At 34.1% G+C, this 17,724-nt stretch overlaps 1 pseudogene across 1 annotated transcript; it reads right to left on the bottom strand.

The window, feature by feature from the left end:
* Positions 1-3,074: 3,074 nt before the first annotated feature.
* Positions 3,075-4,775, bottom strand: LOC308340199 (stress-induced-phosphoprotein 1-like; annotated as a pseudogene). The gene is made up of 2 exons: positions 4,108-4,775; positions 3,075-3,924 (listed from the first exon to the last, which is right to left on the bottom strand). The product of its transcript is annotated as a stress-induced-phosphoprotein 1-like (transcript).
* Positions 4,776-17,724: the final 12,949 nt, after the last annotated feature.

The following is a 17,724-nucleotide window of genomic DNA, read 5'->3' as shown; positions in this document are numbered from 1 at the left end:
TCTAGGGTGCTTGGGTGGCTCAGTGGGTTAAGCCTCTGCCTTCAGCTCAGGTCATGATCTCCGGGTCCTGGGATCCAGCCCTGCATCAGGCTCCCTGCTCAGCGACCCTGCTCCCCGCCCCCACCTCTGCCTGCCTCTCCACCTACTTGTCTCTGTCAAATAAAGAAATAAAATCTTTAAAAAATAAACAAAACACATCAGAGGTGTCTGGGTGGCTCAGTCACTTAAGCGTTGGCTTTTGGCTTGGGTCACGATCCCCGGGTGCAGGGATGGAGTCCCTCATCCCTCATCAGGCTCCCTCTCAAGCCTGCTTCTCCCTCTCTTCCCTGCTCATGCTCTGTCTCGCTATCTCTGTCTCTGTCACTATCTATCAAATAAATTAATTTTTAAAAATCTTTTTAAAAAATCACGAAAATGGAGTGGGGAGGCCAGAAGGGGAAGACACTACGTGTCACCGATTGTCAAGAATCACTGGCCCAAAAGGAGGAGGCAACTATTGAAAGTTACTCCTCCAGCAGGAGGAAGAAAGGATTCCTCCTCACCTGGCAACAATCCAGCCAATGAGAGAAATAGCAAAATAAAGCCAATGAATAGCCACCATTCTCTGAATTCCTGGTTTATGTGAATGGACTTTTTGTTTGTAACAGCTCTCCCAACTCACCCATTTTTTTTTTCTCTGAAAGAGCAATCCTCTCCTTTATTCTCTGGACTTTCCTAAGATTTTACTATACTTTGCTTGTTCCAAATTGCAATTCTCTGCTATTTCCAAGTAAACCCATTTTTGCTGGTAAAATAATAGACAGCTTTATGTTTAAGGTTAACAGTACATTTTGACATAGATATTGCTCCTATGAAACAATCACTGCAATCCAGGTAATGAACATATATATCACCCCAAAGTATTTCCTCATGACCTATTTATTTTCTCCCTCCTGCCCAACAAACATGTACTCTTCATTCCAGGCAACCACAGATCTCTGTCATTAGAGCTATATTTGCATCTTCTAAACTTTTATATATGTAGAATCACTGAGAATGTGTTTCATTTTTTGTCAGACTCCTTTTCCTTGAGCTCCATCAATGTATTTGCATTATCAATAGTTCATTCTTATTGGTAGCTGAGTAGTATTCCATTATATGTATATACCACAGTTTGTTCTTCCAAGCATCTGCTGATGGACACTGGGACTGTTCTCCATTTAGGGCTATCACAAACAAAATTACTATGAACACTCATTGGAAGTCTGGCTCTAAGCTTTCTTTCTCTTAAATACTTAGAAGAAGACTGTTTCATTCACATGGTATGTGTATATTTAACTTCATAATAAACCCCTAAAATGTTTCCCGAAGTAATTGTATCATTTTATATTTTCACTGGTCATGAGTGAGAGTTCCAGTTCCTCCTCCTCTCAAGACACTTGTTAATGGTCAGTTGTTTTTATTTTAGCTATTCTACTAGATAGTGATATTTCTTTGTGGTTTTAATTTTAGTTTTCTTATGATTATTCATAATAACTATCCTTTCAAATTCTTATTTGCTTGTTTTATAAATGCTTAATTGTTTTATAAAGTGTGAGGGATGTTGTAAAGCTTTTTTTTTTTTTTTTTTTTTTTTTTTTTTGCAAATGAACTTTCCATTATTCCAGCATCATTTGTTGAAAACAAAACTACCATATCTCCACTGAATTGTACCTTTGTCAAAAATCAGTCTTCCACATATATCTGTATCTTTTATCAGATTCATTGTTACCTAGATTTAGTCATCTCTTTGTAATAAAACTACATTGCCTTGATCACTGTAGATTTATGTTAAGTTTTGAGGTAGTGTTTACCTTGAAATCAGGTAGCTTTCTAGTTCTCTAATTTTGTTCTTCTTTTTTCAAGTTGATTTCATTGTTTTAAGTTCTTAGCATTTCCCATTTTTGTAATGGCCTTATCAAGTTCTACAAGAAATCTTGCCAGGTGTGTGTGTGTGTGTGTGTGTGTGCGCGCGCGCGTGTGCGCGTGTTAACAACACAAAAATATAGCATTAAATCTACTATCTCAACCATTTTTTAAGTCTACATTTCAGTAGTATTAAATATACTAACATTCTTGCACAGCTGATATCTAAAACTTTTTCACTTTGCAAAACTGTAATTCTACAACCATTAAATCCCCTTTCCCTGCAAACTTTGACAGTCACCTTTCTTCTTTCTGTTTTTATGATTTTGACTACTTAAGATACTCCCTATCAATGGCATACAGTAGCTGTCCTTATGTGACCAACTTATTTCACTTAGCATAATATCCTCAATGTTACTCCACAATGCAGCACGTGACAAGATTTCCTTCTTTCTTAAGGTTGTCTAATATTCTGCTGTGTGTAAATAACACATTGTCTTTATCCATTCATCTGCTGATGGACACTTGAATTGCTTCTACCACTTGGCTATTGTGAATAATGCTGCAGTGCATATGAGTATGCAAATATGCCTTGAGCTCCTATTTTAAATTCTTTTGGAAATATACCCAGAAGTGGAACTCCTGAATCATATGGTAATTCTAATTTTAATTTCCAAGGAAATCTCTAAGCCTTTTCCATAATGGCTGTACCATTTCACATTCTTACCAACAGTACATAAGGGTTCTAATTTCTTCACATACTCACCAAATTTGTTGTTTTCTGTTCTTCTGATAGTGACCATCCTCATAGGTTTAAGGTGAAAAATTTTTTTTTAAAATAAATAATCACACCTGACTGGACTGCATTATTGGAGAAGGGCACATGGAGATGTGGAGTTAACAATGTGAAGAGAGTTGGGACCTGAGGTCGGGAAAGAACAGCCTCCCCTCCCTATACATGCCCGCTGCTCCATATAAAAAATAACCAACTATGAGAGAGCAGCTAAGACAGCTACTTAGGGCAGGGAAGAGAACAGGGAACCTTAGGGCATTAGAAGAGACCACGCCTGTGCTGGGCAGGTCCAGAGGCAGTGGCGGTGCCAGTATGGAGAATATGAATCTCTGTATCTTCCACATAGGTCTATGTAAATACATAGAGAGAAGTTTTTCACTTTCCCCTGCTCACCCCTCTATTCCACACTGCTTGTGGCAGTCCCAGCTCCTCTTTCCACACGAGGGAGAAGGGAAGGGGATGATGAGCAAGTCATCACCAAACTGTGATGAGACCCAACCTCCATCAACTTTTGGATCTTCTGTGCTATTATAGGATTCAAGTGTTCGCTGAGCACCTGGGGGTCCTTGTGCATCTGTTCCAGGATGAACTACATGGCCGGGTCACTCATTATTTGCTGCACCTCAGGGTCGGCTATGGCCCATCACTGCATGTCTTTGGGGCTGTCTGGCAGTTTTACTGGGCAATCATACAATGTCCATAACTGTCTGCCGACTCCTTACTGTTGGAGTCCAGATCTAACGCCTTCTGGTAGATATCTGTGGCTTTTGTGTAGTAGTTCCTTGCTTCCAGTGGAGCTGCTTTCCATGTGTAACCCTTGATGGAGGTTGGCTCTAGCTGGATATATTCCTCACAGTCCTTGAGTGCCAGCTGAAACTCCAGGAGTTTGAACAGCTTCACTGCTACACAATTTGGCCTCTTTGGATTCTGTGTGATGGCTTCTGTATAATGCGTAATGGCCTGGGGATAGTCTCCTTTCCAAAAACATTCATTACCTTTGTTCTTCTCCTCCAAGGCCAGGTCAGGATTGATACAGGTCAGCCACTCTTGCTTCTTCAGAATTTTCTCCACCTGTTGGCATTTCTTGAGCACATCTGGGGTTCAGTCTCTACCAAAGACTTGCTATAGAAATGGATGACATCCTTGTACTTTTCTTCTTTGAGGTAGGAGTTGCTAATTTAAGCATAAGCTTTGGCAATCTGTCATAGTCTTATCAGTTTTCTTGTCCCACTTCAATGGCCTTCTTACTGTAGTTGCTTTTTTTTTTTTTTTAAAGATTTTATTTATTTATGTGACAGACAGAGATCACAAGTAGGCAGAGAGAGAGAGAAAGGGAAGCAGGCTCCCTGCAGAGCAGAGAGCCTGATATGGGGCTCGATCCCAGGACCCTGAGATCATGACCTGAGCCGAAGGCAGAGGCTTTAACCCACTGAGCCACCCAGGCACCCCTGTAGTTGCCTTTCTTAAAACGTGGGGCTGCTTGATTGGTCATGTAAGTCGTGTGGTGGGGTCCAAGTCCTGGGCTCTGTTGCAGGGCTTCAAGGCTGTGTCAAAGTTTTTCTTCTTGTAGGCCTCATTCCCGAACGCTTTCCCTTTCGGTGCCTGCTTCTTATTCTCTGGAAGATCTTCTTCTACTGGTTCTGGCTTGGTGTCCTTCTAGGAAAGAGGAGATGGGGGAGGTGTTCCAGATTCCTCCTCTCATCCATACTGCCCAGATAAACTCCCAGCAGGACACTGAGAGGAGTCAGGATCTGGAGATCTTGCAGTTTTGTGCCCAGGTCAGATGGCTTGTTTTGTAGTTATCAGCTCCATCAGCTCCCAGTAGGTAGGATCAGTGAGCAGCATCCTTGTTCGGGGATGACTCTCCAACTTCTGGTACAGACTGGGCATGTTTAAAGGGTTCATGAATTTCCACTCTGCCAACCTAGCCTCCATATTCTGTAAGCCCTCTTTGAGCTGAAGATTATTTGCTTCATGTTTTAAAACGTCTTCGTAGGTTTCCTTAGCCTCTTCAAATTTGTTTAAGAACTTGAGCTGCTGTTCTCCATGAATGGCCCTTGCCCCAGTCAGGCATTTGTTCCACACCCCCAACCCTCATTGTGGTTTTGACTTTCATTTTTCTTATGATTAGTGATGTTGAACATCTTTTCATATGCTTATTGGCCAGCCTGCTAGGATTTTGATTGGGATTTCCTATGTAGCCATAGATCACTTTGGGGAGAACTGATATCTTAACAACATAAGAGTCTTCAGCCTCTATATTCATTTAGGCTCTCTTTAATTTCTCTTGGCAAAAGGGTTGTGTCCTTTTTAGCGTACAGGTTTAGCACCTCTTTCATCGTATTTATCACTAAATATTTCATATTATTTGTTGTTAATTGTTTTAAAATTCATTTTGGGGTTGTGCCTTGGTACTATATAGAAAATATTTGATTTTTCTATATTGATATTACTAATTTGCTGAATTAACTTAATAGTTGTAGGTTTTGTTGGTTATATTTAATTTTTTTTTGTTTGTTTATAAGTCCATTGTATTTCTTCATTGGTATTCAGGTAGTCTGTGAGCAACATTTATTTCTTTCTTCCTAATCAGTATGACTTTTTTTTTTTAATTGAACTGGGTACAATCTCCAGTACAAAATAAACTAAAAGTGTAGAGAGGAGAAAACGTTGCTTTCCTCCTGATCTAGAGATCAATAATTTCCATTAATAAGTAGTCATTCATTGTAGAGTTTTTTAAAGATACAGTTTATTAGGATTAGAATATTCTTTTGTTATTTCTATATTGTTGATATTTTATAGCAAAAATAGATGTTGGATTTTGACAAGTGCTTTTTTCTGTGTCTCTTAAAATTATCACATGGTTTTTATGTTTAGTTTGATAATATGATAAATTACATTGATTTTGATTATTGATTACTAAATCAACTTTTTACTCCTGGGATAAATCCTACTTGGTCATGACAACTTTCTTTTAAATTGCTGGATTCAATTTGCTAAAATAGTTTATATCACTTAAACTTATATTTATTTGGGATAATAGTAATTTGTTAGCTCCTAATCTGTTTCTATGATTAGTATTAGGGTAATTTAGGTCTTTTAAAATAAGCTGAAAAATACTTACTATTCTGCAAGTTTCTGAAAATACTCTGCGTGGAACTGGTATTATAATATTTTTCCTAAAGTTCGAAAGAATTCACCATCATTTTCATAAATACTTATCATCCTCTTCAGATTGTGGAATACGTAGGGATGTAATACCATTCATTTCTGGCACTGGTAATTTGTATATTCCTACTTTTTCCTTGGTATTTAGTTAAAAGTTTATCAATGTTATTGGTCTTCTCAAAGTTATAAGTTTTTCGTTTTTCTTTTTCTAAATTTCATTTTATTGATTTCTCTTCTGTTTTTATTATTTCTATTTTATTGTTTAAGTTACATTTGCAGTTTATTTTCTAGTTTCCTAAGGTATAGATGTTATTGATAGGAGCCCTTGTGTCTTTATGTGCATTTCTACTATGCATTTTGTGCTATAAATTTCTCCTGAGGTGTGTTTTAACAACAGCCAACAATAAATTTTGATATATTGTATTATTTTCATTCAGTTCAAAATATTTTTTAAATTGAACAATGCCTTTTTTAGAACTGTATTACTATCTTTTTCAAATATTTATGGGAGATATCTCAAAGATATGTATGTTGATTTTTAATTTAATTCTACAAGGTCATAGAATATGTTTTATAGAATATAAATAGAATCTTTTAAATGTTATTGAGATTCATTCTGTGACCCAGGATATATTTATTATATTGGTGAATGTTTCACGAACAATAGCGAAAAAAAAATAGGGTATTCCGTTGTATGTAGTGTTGAATAAATATTAATTAGGTCAATTTGGTTGATAGCATTGTTCAGGTTATCTATATCTTTACTGATAACCTGTCCACTCTTTTTACCAATACTGGAAACAGGCTATAGCAATCTGTAGCCATGCAGGTGAAACTGTCTATTTTTTATACAGTTCTTTTTAGTTTTTGCTCATGTGTCTGGAAGGTCTGTTAATGGGTGCATAGACACTTAGGATTTTTAATTACTTTTCAAAGATTTTATCTATGTATTTGAGAGAGAGAAAAAACATAAGCGGGGGTGGGGTGGAGCAGAGGGAGAGAGAGAAGCAGACCCTCCAATGAGCAGGGAATCCAACTTGGGGCTCCATTCCAGGACCTCGAGATGATGGCCTGATCCTAAGGCAGATGCTTAACTGACTGAACCACCCAGACACCCCAGATTTTTAATTACTTTAGCCTACTTTTTCATTATGCAATGATTTCTTTTGCCCCTGATAACACTATTTGCTCTGAAATTTATTTTATCTGACAATATAGGCACTCCAGCTTTCTTTTGATTAAAGCATGTTATAACTTTTCTGTGTTTTTACTTTTAATCCATTTCTTTATATCTTGGGTGTGTACGTTAAAGGTAACAGAGTTTTTTCTTGCTTTTTCATTCAGTCTGATAATCTATTCCTGTTCCTGGAGATTTTGGGCCAATGACATCTAACATTGTTATTGGTGTGGTTAGGTTTAAGTCTATCATTTTGCTATTTTTTTCTAGTTGTTTTAAATATTCTTTGTTCCTTTTCTTTCTTCATTCCTTTTTTTCTCTTTTTTCCTCCTTTTCTTTCTTGTTCTTTTTTTTTCTTGCTGTATTTTGGATTGAGTATTTTTATGATCTTCTATAATTGGTTTGTTAGCTACAGTTATTTTTTATTTCAACAGTACTTTATACTTTATAGTATATAGCTTTAAGTTAGCACATCCTACATGCAAATGTGTTATCAGATTATAGCATAAGAATATTTCAAAAATATTCCATTTCCCTTTTTCCATGTTTATGCTACTGCTTACCTACATTTTATGTACATATCTATATCGACTCCAGAGTATCTTATTATTTTTGTTTAAACAATAATCCATCAAGTACACATCATTACCATTTATCTTGCTATTTTTTCTTCCTGGGGATCCATGTTTACACCTGGTATACTTTTCCTTCTGACCGAAGGATACTGTTAACATTTCTTGTAGAGTATACCTGACAGGGATTGATTTTTTCAACTTTTGTATTTCTGCACATGATCTTAGACAAAAGGTAGAGAGGCGATCAACTTTTGTATTTCTGAAAATGTCATTTTTGCTTTCATTATTTTAAAAGATATTACAGAGGTCTTAGAATTCTGTGTTGATATAATTTTCTCCTTTCATAATTTAAAGATGTTGCTCCACTATCAGCTCAGTTACAATGGTCCTGGCAAGAAATCTGCTTTCTTTTTTACCTTTGTTCCTCTGTATGCAATAGTTCTTTCTCTGACTGTTTTAAAGATTTTTTTCCTTATCACTGGTTTTATGGAATTTGACTATGATGTAACTTGCTGCAATTTAGTTTGAATTTTGTTTGTGTCTGGGATTCACTGAACTTCTTGGATCTGTGGGTTCACAGTTTTCATCAAATTTGGAAAAAATCACATTTCTTCAAATTATTTTTCTATCAATGTCTCCTCTCTCCTTCAAGGATTTTATTGCACTTATGCTCTTTTCTATTTTATTTTTTACATCCTTTATAAAAAATCTTTTAGAAAGTCTTCTTTGTTATGTATTCAAGCAGTGTTAATTTTCAGTTAACATTTTCTTCTGCAATAATTAATCAGCTATTTATTCTATCCATAACAATTGTTTCTCAGATGTTGGCATCTGCATCTTCAGAGTAAAGTTTTTCATACCCTCAATACATCTACTTAAGTTTTTGCATATGTGAAATATGGTTAATTTTTAATAACTTTTATTGTCTTCACCTAATTCTAACATCTGTAAAAGTTCTGAGTCAGTCTTGATTGATTCCTTTTCTTTTTTTTTTAATTACAGATAATATTTTCTTCCCTCTCTATGTTTGGTAATTTTGGCTGAGGGCTATATTTATTTGTTCCCCTATAAAGATTCTTCAGCACTATTGTGTAACACAGTTAACTTGAAATTTTTTTTGCTTTAAAAATTTTTTTAAAGTTTTGCTTTTTAAAAATTTGTTAGATATATAAGAGCAGCTCTTATTCCAGAGTTAATTTAGTCCCCACTATAGAGGCAAGAAACTTAGTATTCCCCACAATGCTGTGAGAATTTAAAATAGTCCAGCCTGGCTATTGAAGATCAGTACTTTTCTTGGTCCCATGTGAGCTCTTGAGTATTGTTCCTAATAATCTATTGGGTGATTCTCCAATGCAATTTTCTTATAAAAATGTTTGGGTCAATATTCTTCTCAATACTAGTAAGGACCATCTCAGATTTCTGTCATTCTTTATGGTGCTCTCTTATTTCCCATAATCTGCTTTGTGGACTGTAATGGTCTTGTTTTCTGCAGATTCTCAGTTTCATCTCCTCCATGCAGGGAGATTACTGGGCTCTATTTTTGTTCCCCTTTTTTGTATTGCAGCTTGGAAACTTTGTCACTGGTAAACTGGGACACTGGTACAGCTCTGTTTATTTCTATTCTCCTTTAGTGACTGATATCCATTATCCTGAAAACTATTATCCTGTGCATTTTGTTTTTTGATTTTTTCAGTTAGGACAGTGAATCTTATGACTGTTAGCCCTGCTTTGGCCAGATACCCCCACATGACTTCTGTCACTGGAAAGTTAAAAAGTGTGGACATTAGGGGTACTGATAGAAACATTCACCAATAGACAAAATCTCTCTTTCTTGAAATTATCAAAACCAAAATAAAGGAATGCCTCAAGACTCCTCACAAGGGATACATACCACTGAATTACAAATATATCAGTGCCTGAGTCTGCCTCCGACTTAGGCAATAGAAATCTCCGCTAGCACCTTGCTTAAAGGATCCTGGGTCATAATGTTAACACTATACTTTCCGCTTTGTAAATTTTACATGCCTTATTTTTCAGAACCCAGTATACATATTTTTGGTAAGACATTATTATTATTCCTGCTTTACGATCTGAGTAATTAAGGTTTATATTAATTTAATTTTCACTAGCTGACAGTAAATGTTAGACCTAGAACTAAAAGATTAAAATCCATATCATTCTTTTTTTCATGGTTATCTTTTAAAGTGAGAACATTTATGATCTACTCACCTAGCAATTTCAAATATACAATACAGTATTATTGACTATAATCAATTTGCTGAACATTAGATTTTCAGAATTTATTTAACCTTATGCCTAACTGAAAGTCTGTACCTTTTGACCATTATCTCCCTAGCCCCCACCCCAGACCCTAGCAATTGTCATTCTGCTCTCCACTTTTGTGAAGCCATGCCATTCTTTCTTAAAGGGTAAATTTCATCTCATACTTTGCAGTATCACTCTGATAGCCTCATTTGGGGATATCCTTACAATTAAAAAAAAAATACCTTATGAACCCATACATGGAAAGCTGAGGACACAATAACTGACTAAACACTGACATTTCGAGTCAACTGTAGCTATAGTATTCTCCTTCTCTGGTTTTAACATCAGCAGGATTGCTAGGAACACAGAGATGGCATTAATACAGATGCTTTCTTATGCAGACATTCAGACTATCTGGCTGCCTGTTTAAACCTGAAGGACATTTTCACAGTTTACAAACAGCCTCCCTTTTAAAATAGACTACCCTGCTAACACCTTGCATGCTAAGTTAATGCCAGTGGCATTTTTAGAAGCAGAGTTACTAACCTCTGGGAGTATAAATTTAATGGAAACCCTGACATCTTCCTATCTGTAACTAAGAGAATGCTGTCAATGTTAGATGGCATTCTCCAGGTAATACTGATGAGGTCAGCTCTGTATAGCAAACTAATTGCAAGATGAGTTTCTGCTGACAAATTATAAACTGCACTTATATATGCTATACAAATATAATGTAGTTCAGTGCATTGGATGGATGCAGCACAATCAGTAAAAGTCATTACTTATATTGGGTAAGTGGAAAATTGCTGTTCCTAGCACTTTTTAGACTACTGATGTGTAATACATATAGTATTCATATATATCACTGTGAAAATACAATCATCTTTGTTTCTGACTCTCTTAAAACTAATTTATATCAAAATTAAGATAATTTTCAGACTAGAATGTGCCAAATATAGTACATGAACTTATCAATTATAATTTTTTTAATCTAATTGTAGGAACAGGGGAAGTGATGTTGTATAAATGAAGTTCTTAGGGAGCACAAAAATATTCTGTTGAGCCTACCTACCTGTCTTATATTTTTCCCAGAAGCGGAAATGATTCTTTTCCTTTTTTTAGTTTAGTTTTCTTTGATAAAATAAATTTAGATGTTTAAGTCTTTCATAATCTTTACACTGGTTATTTAGTGATGGAGGTAGAAAATCAGATAAAAATAGACAGCAAAGGTAAGACATGTAAAATTTAAATCCTGACAACTTGATTACTTAACATCTCCATGTTATATTACATTTTTTAACTCTTCTAAATAACAGAAAATTATCATACATTTGTTATATTAGAAATGCAGACTATAGTGTACTCTCTATCGCTTTTTATTTATTTATTTATTTATTTATTTTTGAGAGAGACAGAAAGCACACACGAGTGGGGGTCAGGGCAGACAGAGAGGGACAGAGAGAATCCTCAAGCAGACGTCCTGTTGAGCATGGAGCCCAATGAGGGGTTTGATTTCAAAACCCTGAAGTCATGACCGGAGCCAAAATAAGAGCCATCCACTTAACCGAATGAACCACCCAGGCACCCGACTCTCCACAGTTTCAAGGGGGATTGAGCTGTCTTCTTTCAAGATATGTGGAATGGATTTTTTTATTATTCATTCTTTTTTTGCATTGCAGTGACTTTCAAACTTTTTTGCCCAGAGTATGGAACTACTTTTACCTCAAGTCCCAGTATACACATTTGTATCTAGGTGATACAAAGGTATGATATACAATTCTTATACTTTGTGTAATATGTTCTAATATTTTCTATTTTATTTCATTCTATATTTACTGTTCTCATTAAAAATACCATTTCTGATATATTAAATTAATCTCACAACCTTAAAACTCTGCCTTTGAAAAGCAATGATCCATAAGATATATAGAATAATCCTTTCCAGTATTTTTCTACTATGTAGAGAAATAAATAATATATGCTCTATTTGAAGTAAGTAAAAAGTAAATTTTCAATTTTCACCAGTAAGTACCTTATTCACGTGCATTTGAATATAGTAAGCAGCTCGCATGCAATGTCTATTCATTGGTTTTCCCACTTTTAGGGAGTTTGATAAAGGAATTTATTGTTTGTGCCATTAGGTTTATTTGGATAGAATGTGTTGTATAATCCTGAAGTAATCATTTTCATACAATTATTTGACTTCTATTTCTAGTAATATGGCTAGAAAGGTCTATCTTAATAAAATTCTTTCCTTAAAAACAACTGAAATGCAGATTAGATGCTTAAATTTAAAAAAATGCAGATTAGATGCTTAAATTAAAAAAAGAATCCTCAAAGAACTAGTAATATAATAAACAGCAATCTAAATTCAAAATAACAGTATCTCCAAAGGTTGAAGGGAGACTGCATTTGTTCTGAGAACATTTGTCCAACTGATGCCCTCAACTTTATATTTGACAGAATTGTGTGCAGGAGACTAGAAGTGAGGAGACAGAAGTCAAGGTACAGATCTGCCCAAGCAAGAATTCTACTAAGGTGCCTTCTGCCCCATAAAGTTAGGACACAAAAGACTACAGCCACAGAGTAAGTGGGAACCAGTAATAAATCCACATCCTACTTTCAAAGGTTGCAGGAAGTCATAGCATTAAACACTTCAAGCAGAAAAAATACTTAAGATAAGGAAAAATAAAAAAAAAATATTTCAGAGAAAAAAAAATCTTCTATATGTAAAAAACAAAATAATGAAAGCTAAAATCTCATTTGATAGGCTGGCCTATAACTAATTCATGGCTGAGAACCAGTGGTTAAATGGAAAATAGGCAGGAAGAAATTATCCAGAATTTGTTCAAAGACATAGGTGGAAGGAAAAAAATGATTTAATACCAAGAATTCAAGGTTCAATATATTTTAGAAAATATTAAATTCACTTCACTAACAGATTAAAGAAAAATTATGACCTTCCAATAATTTAACAAAAATTTATAAAATTTATTATGTATTAAAGAACAACTTGATGATATTTAACATTCTTAACTGGGAAAAGGAAAAACATTTTCTAAAGGTAATACAGGTATGACAGAGTGGGAGATGGTTTATTCAGATTCCCTTTCAAGAAAGCATATTCTGCTCCAGCAGCTGGAAGTGTTTTCAGCTAACTGTCTCCAACTTCAGATCTTTCAGAGTTTTGCAAAGTTCAGAGAGCTGCCTCACCCAAAGTAACAGCTTTCTGGGACAACTGAGTCACCACAGTTTATTGGAGATAGGCACAGTTTGACCTCTATCTCTGCTCCATCTTATTTCCTCTAACTCCCGTCATATGTGTTGATAATTGAGAATATCCTGAATGCCAAACCCTCTCAGGAATTGCTTCTAGGGAACCAAGGTATGAAAACAGTCCATCTAATAAAACCACAACCTATAGTAAATATGCTGCATGGTGAAACATGGAAAAAACTAATCTTCAAAAAAGTCATAAAAAGAAATATATGGTTGGAGATTCCATCAATGGCCTTAAAACATCATTTTTTAATTTTATCCATATCCATTTGCATTGGGATTCTAGTCCTTCCCACTAAAGGGATGAAATTTATTTCCCTACACCTTAATCTCAAACGTGCTCAGGTGATTTGTTCTAACCAACAGGAAAAGACCTAAATGACACACCAGTTTCAAGCCTACATCTTTAAATTCCTATAGGTATATGTTATTGTTCATTGTCACTTTTAATCATCTTTGCAATAAAGAATCTAGTCAGTTCCATAAGACAAAGAATAATAAAATAACAGTACTAAGAAAAATAAAAACAAAAATTTAATTACTTGCAAATGATAACATATTTGATAGAATATCAAATAGTCTAAAGAATTACTTCCTGATTCAGAAAAGAATTTAAAAAGGTTTCAGGGTACTAAAATACCACGCAAACTTATACCCATATATCCCAGCAATATTTTTAAATGAAGCAATGTTAACAGTTAAAATATTAAATTTGGAAGAGAGATTATTTTAAGCAGCATAAAAATTGAGATAAAATTTGAGGTCTATCCCATAAAGTTTTAAAAGCCCTCAATGAAAAATACAAAACCATTTTTTAGGACTAAAGATAAATCAAAACATGGAAACTTATGGGGTGTTCATAAACTGGGTAACTCCATATTGACAATTACATTCTCTTCAAATTAATGTATAAATTCAATGTAATCCCAATCAAAATTCAAAAAAGGATTATTTAAGAATTCAACCAGTTGATAAAACAATCTGTAGAATTGTGTACTACAGAAGTACAATACGTCAAAAAATAGTTGCTTGAAAAAGAAAAGTGAGATGAGGGACTTGATGTGCAGGAAAACCTTGTTTTATTGTGTTTTGTTTTATTCTGCTTCACAGATGCCGTTTTGGTTTTTTTTTACTTTTTTAAAAAACAAATTGGAGGTTTACAGCAATCCTGCATTAAGTCTGTTGGCACCATTTTTCCAAAAGCATTTGCTCACGTTGAGTCTCTGTATCACATTTTGATAATTCTCACAATATTTAAAAACTTTTTCACTATTATTATATTTGTTACAGTGATCAGTCATAAGTGATTATGACTTGAGAGCTCTGATGATGTGTAGTATTTTTAGCAACATTTTTAAATTAAGGTATATACTTTTTATGTAGACATTTTATTGCACATGCAACTGACTAAAGTATAAATATAATTTTTATATGCACTGGGAAACTCTCTTTATTGTGACATCACAGTGGTCTGGAACTGAATCCACAGTATCTCTGAGGTATGCCTGCATAAGGTATCAAGATATATTAGGAATGTGTGATCTTGCTGCAAGTATAAACACACAGACTAGTGTATGAGAATAAAAACTGAAACAGCCATGCTTAGATGGGCACTAGATATATAATACAAGTGGCAATGCAGCACAATGGGGAATGAACATTTCAATTAATTGTGCTGAAATTACTAAACGATACTGTTGAAAAATACTGCATTACCACTTTAATTCTACACAAAAAAGTTTCATGTATCAAATAGCTAAATAAAAAAAGAAAAAATATATTTAATGGTAATATAGAAAAAATATCATTTTGCATACTTGATTTAATAAGGCATAGGAAACAACCATAAAAATAATTTGTTAAAGTAATTGAAATGAATGACATTAATACTCAAAAGACAGGGCAAAAAGGCAAATGACAGTAGGAAAAATTATTTTAACACATACCAGCAAAGGCCTAGTTTCCAAATATGTAAAAATTTTTCCTAAGTCAAAAACAGTTGCACAGTAGAAAAAATTTGGCAAAATAATTGACTTGCACTTCACAAAAGAGGAAATCTGAATGGCCAACATGCACACGAAACCATGATCAACTTCAGTTATCACTGAACTGTAAAATAAATCCATGAGATAACCTCAACATATTCAACAAACTGGATGAAATTAAGTCTCACAATACCAAGTTTTGGTGAGCATGTGTAGTAATAGAAAGTCTCACCTAGTTGATAAAAGCGGATATTGATATACTTACTCTTAAAAAGTATGCATCAGTATCCAATCAAAATGAACTGTAGCTCAAGAGAATTGAAAACAAATGTTCACACAATTTATATAAGAATGCTCAGAGAAACAGTATTTATAATAGTCACAAAGCAAAAACAATCCAAATGGCCATCAACTGATGAATGGATAAACAAAATGTGGTATATCTGGACAAATGAATATTGTTTGGTCATAAAAAGAATGAATTACTCACACATGCACGGATGAACCTTGAAAACAGTATGCTCAGTGGAAGAAGCTGACACAAATCCATACACTCCATCATTCAATATATATGAACTTTCCAGAATAGGCAAATCTATAGAGAGAGTACATTAAAAGTTACCTACATTAAAAGTTACCTATAAGTAAGATTGGGATAAGAGGATCTTGGTAAGACAACTAAAGCCTATGGGGTTGCTTTTGGGTGATGAAAATATTCTAAAATTGACTGTGATTATGGTTGCACAAAATTATTAACTGCATTAAAAACCAGTGAACACTATACTACAAATGGCCAATTTTATGGTATATAAATTATATTTCAATTAAAAAAAGGAATTTTAGCATTTCCTAAGACCCTGAAGTTATATTCATATACATGCATATATTTACAGATGTGCATACATACATACACCCACATATATATGCATTAAATATATATTTCCAATAGAAATTATTTTATGCATCCCCTATATGCTCATGTAAAGTTCTGAAAGACTTGTTTCCAAAAGATATAAAATGTAAAAAAGCATGAATAGATTCATAAATTTTGATAAGTTCATATAAATTAGCCCATACTACAAGTATGATTTCATGACAAATCATGGATGAATCATACATATAGGTTGAGTGAAACAAGCAAGAAACATAAAAAATACATCCAGTATACTTCCATTTCTATTTGTTAAAAATTAGTGCAACTCAAATGTAAATTTTAGAGATGGATATCAAGGGGGTAAAATCTGTAAGGTAATACACATTTTCATTATCAAAAAGGCCAGGATATGTAGAGAGAGTACCACTTTGAGGAAAGAAAGAAAGAAAGTGCTAAAGCACATGAGAGTATTCTAGGATTCTGGTTATAATCTATTTGTTGACTTCATGGATTGTAACATTTATAAATATTCATTATATATAAAGATATATAGAGACATATACACACACATATGTCTTTATCTATCTACATAGGGAGAGAGTGTGAAAGAGCGGGGGGAGAAAATTGCTGACTTGATTGCAAGGAATTAGGATTATGCAATTGTATATGTTGGCTTGGCTAGGAAAATCCAAAATCAATAGGGCAGATGATTAGAAAAGGCAGACTTGAACTCCAGAGTATGGGGTGAAGCTGCTATCCATAGAACAGTATGCACACACACATGCTAATGTGAAGGATACTACAAAGATTCTACATGACCAACATTGTATTGAACAAGCAACATTACTTCATTCCTATAATACACCAATGCTTTCTTGTTTAAACTTGTGGATGCTAAAATATAAAGCAAATATCACAAATTATTGAAGATTTAGTAACTGCAATTGAAATGTAGTATTTAATACACAACTGGTTTAGTTTGCACTGTGATATAAGGCCACTGATGTTACTACATTGTTTATTAGACAACACAAGCTCTACATGGATTTTTTTTGGAAGCAGTGACAATACTTTTATTTTGCTTTTTTAAGTTTTTATTTAAATTCTAGTTAACATACAGTGTAGTATTAGTTTCAGGTATATAATATATACCTGAAATATAGTAAATATAGTAATTATAGTAATTACTAAAATTATAGTAATTATTACAGTAAACCTGTAAATACAGTAATTCAACACCACCATACAATATCAGGTGCTCATCTCAACAAAAATACATTCCTTAATCTCCATCATCTATTTCACCCACCACCCCACCCAGCTCCCCTCGGGTATTCACTGGTTTTTCTCTATAGTTAAGAGTCTGTTTCTTGGTTTATGTCTCTTTCTTTTCCTTTTGCTCATGTTTTCTTTCTTAAATTCCACTTATGAGTGAAATCACATGGTATTTGTCTTTCTCTGTCTGAGTTATTTCACTTAGTGTAATATTCTCTGGCTTCATCCTTGTTAATTCACTGCAAATGGCAAGATTTCATTCCTTTTTATGGATCAGTAATATTCCACCATCTTAATTTTAATTATATACAGATATAGATATAGATACACCTATATCTATATCTATATCTATATCTATATCTATATCTATATCTATAAACGTTTCATCCATTTCATCCATTCATCAGTCAATGGACACTTGGTCATGACACTTGGGCTGTTTCCATAAT

This window comes from Martes martes (genome assembly GCF_963455335.1).
Source record: "Martes martes genome assembly, chromosome: 3".
Taxonomy (NCBI): domain Eukaryota; kingdom Metazoa; phylum Chordata; class Mammalia; order Carnivora; family Mustelidae; genus Martes; species Martes martes.
Note: the sequence above shows the minus strand (reverse complement) of the source record. Positions and strands in the feature narration are given on the sequence as shown.